The sequence below is a fragment of the Hydra vulgaris genome, chromosome 09 (assembly GCF_038396675.1).
Source record: "Hydra vulgaris chromosome 09, alternate assembly HydraT2T_AEP".
Lineage (NCBI taxonomy): Eukaryota > Metazoa > Cnidaria > Hydrozoa > Anthoathecata > Hydridae > Hydra > Hydra vulgaris.
The window spans coordinates 17,349,198-17,356,291 of record NC_088928.1 but is presented as its reverse complement, the minus strand read 5'-3'; positions in this window follow the sequence as shown (position 1 = coordinate 17,356,291).

Sequence of the window (7,094 nt, the reverse complement as noted above, 5' to 3'; positions counted from 1 at the left end):
ATGTATGTAGCAATTTTTTTTTGCGTTATACATAATGCCTGGCAACCATATGAAAGAGTATGCGGTTTCTAGTCTCATATACATTGACAATGACTGTGACAAATATATCTTTGCCCATATAACATATAATAGCTATAAAATTAGGTACTGAGCCAGTATTCCCTCAAGTGCGGCTTAGCCGAAAACGACGTTTTTTTGAATATGAAGGAACTGATACACCTCTAAATGGAAAGTCTAAATATAAAGTAGATTTTTTTAATGCAATAATTGATGTTGCATTAGTAAGCTTAAATGAAAGATTCAAAATGCTTGATTCATACAACAAAATATTAGGTTTTTTAACCCGTACCGAAAAAATGCGAAGTTTAGATGCAAATGAATTGTTGAATGATTGTAAAAATTTAGAAATATCACTGAGAAATCCTAGTACAGAAGAATCGGACGTGAACCATGAAGAATCGGCGGAATCGAAAGATGCACTGGAAATTTTGAAGTATATTACGGCAAATTCTTTAATCGAAATTTTTCCAAATTTATTTATTGCCCTACGAATTTTACTAACTTCCCCTATTTCAGTGGCAAGCGCAGAGAGGTCATTTTCCAAATTAAAACTCATAAAAAACTATTTACGTTCCACTATGGGTCAAGACCGCTTATCTGCATTAGCTTTAATTTCCATTGAAAATAAAATAAGTCGGTCCTTAGACTGTTCTGATTTAATTGATAAGTTTGCGTCTTTAAAAGTCGGAAAGGTTAAGTTTTAAGTCAATGTAATCGATCCTCCTAAAATCTGCGAAAAAAATAAATGGTATCGCATTTTGAGTAGTCTTATTAGTGCATCTTCATCCAAAATAAAAAAAATACTTAATGTACATTTAAAACCTATGTGCGTTTTTTGCTTCGTTACGTTCTAATAAATATCCAAAACACAATAGAACACAAGAATTAAAAACTCAACTAATATAATAGAAAACTTGCCTATGGCCTCGCATATGGTAAATCCGCCACTGGCTGTTCCTATGCTAAGCCAACAATATCTTCGGATAAAAACATTGTATAGAAAAATATAGCATGAAAATTAAAATAAACAAAGAAAAAAAAAAGAAAATCGTACGATATAAAAAGCGTATTTCCGAGCTGCTCGTTCTGCTTTCATTTATTCTTTTAAAGCTCTTCTTTTTTGGGTGGTCTCCGGACAAAAGTCTTCATTGATGAAAATTTTTTTACCTTATAAAAACCAGATAAAAAGTTTTTTTAAGAATTTCTGAAATCCAAAAGTTTAAGCACGACCGTTCTTACATCTTTTTTGCCAGTTCTGTGAGCTCGTTCTATTTTAACATTTTTTACATCTAAATAATTTTAAAATAATTTTTTTACCTTTGATTCGGTCTCTTCCCTTTCATTTTCACTTTTCCCTTTCATTTTCATTCCCTTTTACTCCTTCTATTTCTGATAAGATGAGTAATAATTTTATAATAAATATTTTGGGATTAACAGCAAAAATAAAAACTAATATTAAAATATATAAAAATATATAAAAACATAATTGTACTCAGGCACGGATGCAGATTTTTTGATATTTGAGATACCTATCTTCCAGACATGGAGCAAACTCCAAAAATTTATATGTTTATACTTATATCAAATAAGGATGCTTTGCAAGAAATTGCAATGATTGGAGCTTGGGAACTAAAAAGCCCTAAAATTTTAGCTACACTTGCCCCAAACGTGAGAGCAATAAGTTGATAAAATATTTTTTCTACTATTTTCAACCAAGTATATATTCATAAATTATTCATAAATTTTAAAACTCACGCAATAATCTCTTAGCGTTCAACAATTATGGTCTTTAAAAATATATAATTTGCAACCTCCTCAAATTGAAGGGGTTCAAACTTTTTGAACGCTAAAAGATTTGTGAGTGAATTTTAGAATTTGTCGATGAAATTTTGTTAAGAGTAGTATAAAAATTATTTTATCAACTTAATGCTCTCACGCTTAGGGCAGGTGTAGCTAAAATTTCAGGACCTTTTTTGTTACCAGGCTCCAATCATTGCAATTTTTCGCAAAGCATCCTCATTTAATATAAGTATATAAATAAATTTTTGGAGTTTTCTCCATGTCTGGAAGTTAGGTATCTCAAACATCAAAAAATGCTGCATCCGTGCCTGGTACTCATACAGGTTTACTGAATACAAAAAGCTTATTTGTTGAAGGAAAAAATCAATTTTAAATCGTTTTAAATAATCAGAAATAATAACTTCGCTAAAAAGTCTAATTATTATCCTATAATGTTTTATATATTATAATATTTTACATGTAATAAATTATATAAGTATCAATAAAGGAGTAGAAAGTCCTTAAAAAATGTGGCGTTTTATGAAAATGTAAACAACAGTAAAAGATTTTTGTTTAGTTATGATATATGTGTTTTAAAAAAGCACAGTTTTTTCAAAACAAATTATTCTTGTTTCCTGGTAAAAATTAAAGGTTAAAAATACTTAAGGCGAAGACTTTTTAGGTTCGATGATGGTCGATTTAATTTAGTATTAGGTCTTCGTTTAATTTTAGTATTAAATTTATTGATCGATTAAATTATTAGTTATCTAATTATTCATTTATCTAGATTTAAATTTAATTATTCATAATTATTAATAATACTCAAATATTTACTTTATGGATGTAAGAGAAAATAGCAGTACCAATCGTAAAACAAGGGAAAATGTTACCAAACAGCACATTAAAATGTTTAAGCATTTAGTTGAAAGAAATGAATCTACAAGAAGCATTTCCACTTCTCTTAATTTATCTAAGCGCACAGTTCAAAATCTTAACGTTAAGTTAAACAGAGGAGAATTCGACGACATGACTGCATTCAAGTCGTTACCTGAAAAAAATGAGGTAAAAGACCTATAAATACTCAAATAAAAAAAATTATTGAGTTTTGCGCAGGGCAAAGTAAATTAGGGCAAAGCGAGACACCGGGGCAAAGTGAGACATTTAGGTTTCCTAGATTTTTAAAGAATTTTTTTGAAATGATACAGTAATTTTGTTTTATTATATTAAAAATTTCATGTTTTTTTTTATGTTTTAAAGTAGTTTCCATCAGTTTTTTCCTTTAATATGACATAGAAAAGTGGGTTTAAAGCTAACGAGTGGCGTCAATTTGATTAAAAAATCAAAATTAATTTTTTTTTTCTTTTGTGGAAAAAATCCACGTACGCTGCCATTTTTTACCACAGAACAAACATAATACTGAGTTTGTAATCATTTATTTGTTATCTTTCAGCTGCCATTCTTCTATTTAAGTCAGACTATTTTGTTTCAAAGATATTTTAGAAATATATAACTTCACATTTACGTGGAAAGTGCGACAACGCTAGTTACTGAAAAAGATCGTCAAAGTAAACGTTTAGGATAGCAAGTTTCTAAACTTTATAAATCGTCTAAGTAAACGCTAACGATATCTATCATCATTTTAGGAAAAAAGTTTATGTAAACACATAATTTTATTAGAAACTTTAAAAGAATATAACTTTGTTGTCATTTAGTGACCAAAAATTTTTAAATGAGAAACTATAAGAGAAAAACTAATCAAGCTAACTGGAACGAAGATGACATGAAAAATGCTAAAACAGCAGTAAATTTGAAGCAGATGTCTTTAAGAAAAGCTTCTAAAAACTTTAGTGTGCCAAAAGATTCACTACATCGGCGTGTTAAAAAAGCTTTACTTGAAAGTAGTTTACATACTAATTTACTTGGAAGATTTAGAAAAGTGCTTTTTGATAACCAAGAACAAGATTTAAATAAGTATATTAAAGGTATGGACAATTCATTTTATGGTTTCTCAATGATGGATATTAGATTAATAGTATTTGTTCCGTGATTGATTGATAGTAATTGTTTGATAGTATCAGTTCTGCAAAAAATATTCCAAATCCTTTTAACAAAGATAGTAAATTAGCAGAAGAAAACTTTGTGCAAGGCTTTTTAAAACCCCATCCTGATTTGTCACTAAGAAAACCAGAAGCAATTTTTATAAACCGAATATTTGGTTTAAACGAAGATAATATTAAAATCTATTTTAGTAATTTAAAGAATTTGTTAGATAAATATCTACAGGATTTCTCATCTACAGGGTTTGAGCCACTTCAAATTTTTAATTGTGATGAGTCTGGGTTATCATGCGTCCATAAGCCATTAAAAGTCATCTCATCTACAGGAAAACAATGTGTTTCATCAGTGACAAGTGACAGTGAAAAAGGAGTCACAACTATTTTTACGTGCATTCTGTTGGTCATTATGTACCACCCATGATGATATCTAAGCGCAAAAAAAAAAGGAAATTATTACTCACAGATAATGCTCCAGCTGGAACTATTCAAGGATGCTCATAAAATGGCTGGGTTAATACTGATTTATTTCTTGAATATATACACTATTTTGTTAAACATGTACGATGCACCTTGATCAACAAAGTTTTACTTATATTTGAATGTCATTGTTCTCATATCAAAAGCTTAAAACTTATAGACTATGCTCGTGACAATGGATTATTTTTGCTATCGCTACCACCACATACAACTCACAAACTTCAACCATTGGACCGAGGATTTTTTAAGCGTTTGAAAGCCTTTTTTAATTAAGCATGTATGAGATGGATGCGAAACCATTCAGGAAGGCAAATAAAAACTGAAAATCATGGGGAAATTTTTAATGAAGCATATTTAAGAGCTGCTAATATGAAAAATGCTACTTCAAGTTTTAGAGCAACTGGAATTGTCCCATTTAATCAGCATTTGTTAGAAAATGAATATCCAAGGACATCTTTGAGTGATAATAATAATAAAATTATCATTATCACTCAGGTTATCAATACCTCATGAAATTCACTATGAACGCGATAACAAAAAAGAAAGTGAAATTTTACAGTAGCCAGAGTTGAATACATTAAAATTAATGAGTCATGATAAGTGAAAGTTAAAGCCAATTGAAAGCTTTTCAGAGACTACTGTTACTTCATCAAGTTCTTTTGAAGACATACTTCAAATTCCAAAACTTGTTCTACATATAAGAAAAAAATTTTACTTGAAAAAAACAATGAGAAAAATACAATAGGAAAAAAAAAAAGAGCATTAAGAAAAAAAATTTACTGGAAAAGAACAATGACAATAAATTAAACAAAAAAATGTAAAAAAGTACAAAAAGAAAAGAAAATTTATAAAAATGCTTGATTAAAAAAGACATAAACAATGAAGAGGAATGGTTTTGTCCACTTTGTCAAGGGAAATGGAGCAATGGTACCCAAATTGACTGGATAGCTTGTTGTGTATATACTGTTTGGGTACACGACTGCACATTAAATGATGTTTGCTTTTTATGTGAATAGATTTTATTCAAATTTTTTGAATAACATGAAACTTCGCATATGCATTTTTTTTATTGGTTATATTTTTTTAATTCCTATCATGTTTTTTGATTTAAAAGGAAAATTGCTTTTTTATGCAAGTAGATTTGGTATTTTATTCAAATATTTGACAAACATGAGACTTTGTGTTCAATATATATTTTTTCAATTAATATTGTGGTTTATTTCATATTGTGTTTTTTGTTTTAGATGATATTTGTTTTTTATGCAAGCAAATTTGTTAATATATTTATATATTTTGTGTTGCATTAGAGAAATTACATTATAAAATGATACCTTTGTGTTTTTACTTGCATTCTTATATTTAATCAGATCGATTTATCAAAAGTCTGCTTTAGTTTTATTGAAAATTATATTTTTACTTAGTTTTTTCTTCAAATGACATGTCTCACTTTGCCCCAGGTTATGATGCTTGTTATGGACAATTGTAAGTTCCACTGGAGTCTTTCTGTTAGGCAAACACTAGCCTCTCATGGCAAAGCTATTAAGTATTTGCCAGCATACACGCCACAGTTTAATTCAATAAAAAAAAAAATTTTCCTCTTTAAAACATACTTGCAAACAAGGAGAAAGGCCTTAAAATACGGGTGGGGTTTATACATTGCTGTCTATAATCAGGAAACTTCAAAATATTATGGATTTAATTTATTTCCATTTTACAACCATATGTGGAGTGACGTAAATCCAGCCTGGCTCGGCAACCATTTTTTAAATAAATGTTTAAACAGAGGCAACAACCTAATTTATATTTTAAATATATCTATATAAAGACATAAGAGCCTATTTATTGTTTATATAAAATTATATTAGAGATTTTATGGGTAGTTGACTCACATATAAACGCGTATATAAGAGTGAATAATACGCATATAAGAATGGATAACCCTAAAAAAAATTAATCGACGTGCATATAAAAATGAATAACCCTGTAACTACCCATAAAATCTCTAATATAATTTTATATAAACAATAAATAGACTTTTTATATGTATATACAATATTTGTTACAATATTATTATACAATGTTTGGTAGAGAACCTTTTTTTAAGAGAGAATGAAAAAGAACCCATTTAATTTTGTTATTATTCAACGTTAAATTATAACATTTGAACCATTTAGAAACGTATTTATTATTAGTAGTCGAAAAAAGTTTTTAAACATCAGTGGGGGATTGTAATAGGTTGGTGTCATCTGTATAAATAATACCGTAAAAATTGAATTAAATAAATAACTCAATTTAATACTGGATGTAAAGACAAGATGGAATAGTACTCTTGCATGTCTGGAAGTTAGCTATCTCAAAGACCAAAAAATTCTGAATTCGCCCCTGAGAGACTGGATTGCCAAACTTTGGAAAATTTTCAAAATTTGGTTTCATTTCAAGTACAAATAATAATCAAATTATTATGAACAAAAGAGAACAGCGGCATTTCGTCTAAGAAATTGTGAAGACAAACAATTTTACTTATCATTTTCATTCTTATGAAGTTATATTTCTTTGTCAACCAGTGTATTAGATTTTCCAGCTTTCTAATTTTGTTGATTATCATCCGCTTTAATTTTTAATACCTTGTGTAAATAGTATAAGTTTTGGTTGCTTTATATAGATCAATAGCATGCTTTTTTTTATTATTTTATTATTTAGTATTTTTAATAATATAAAGGT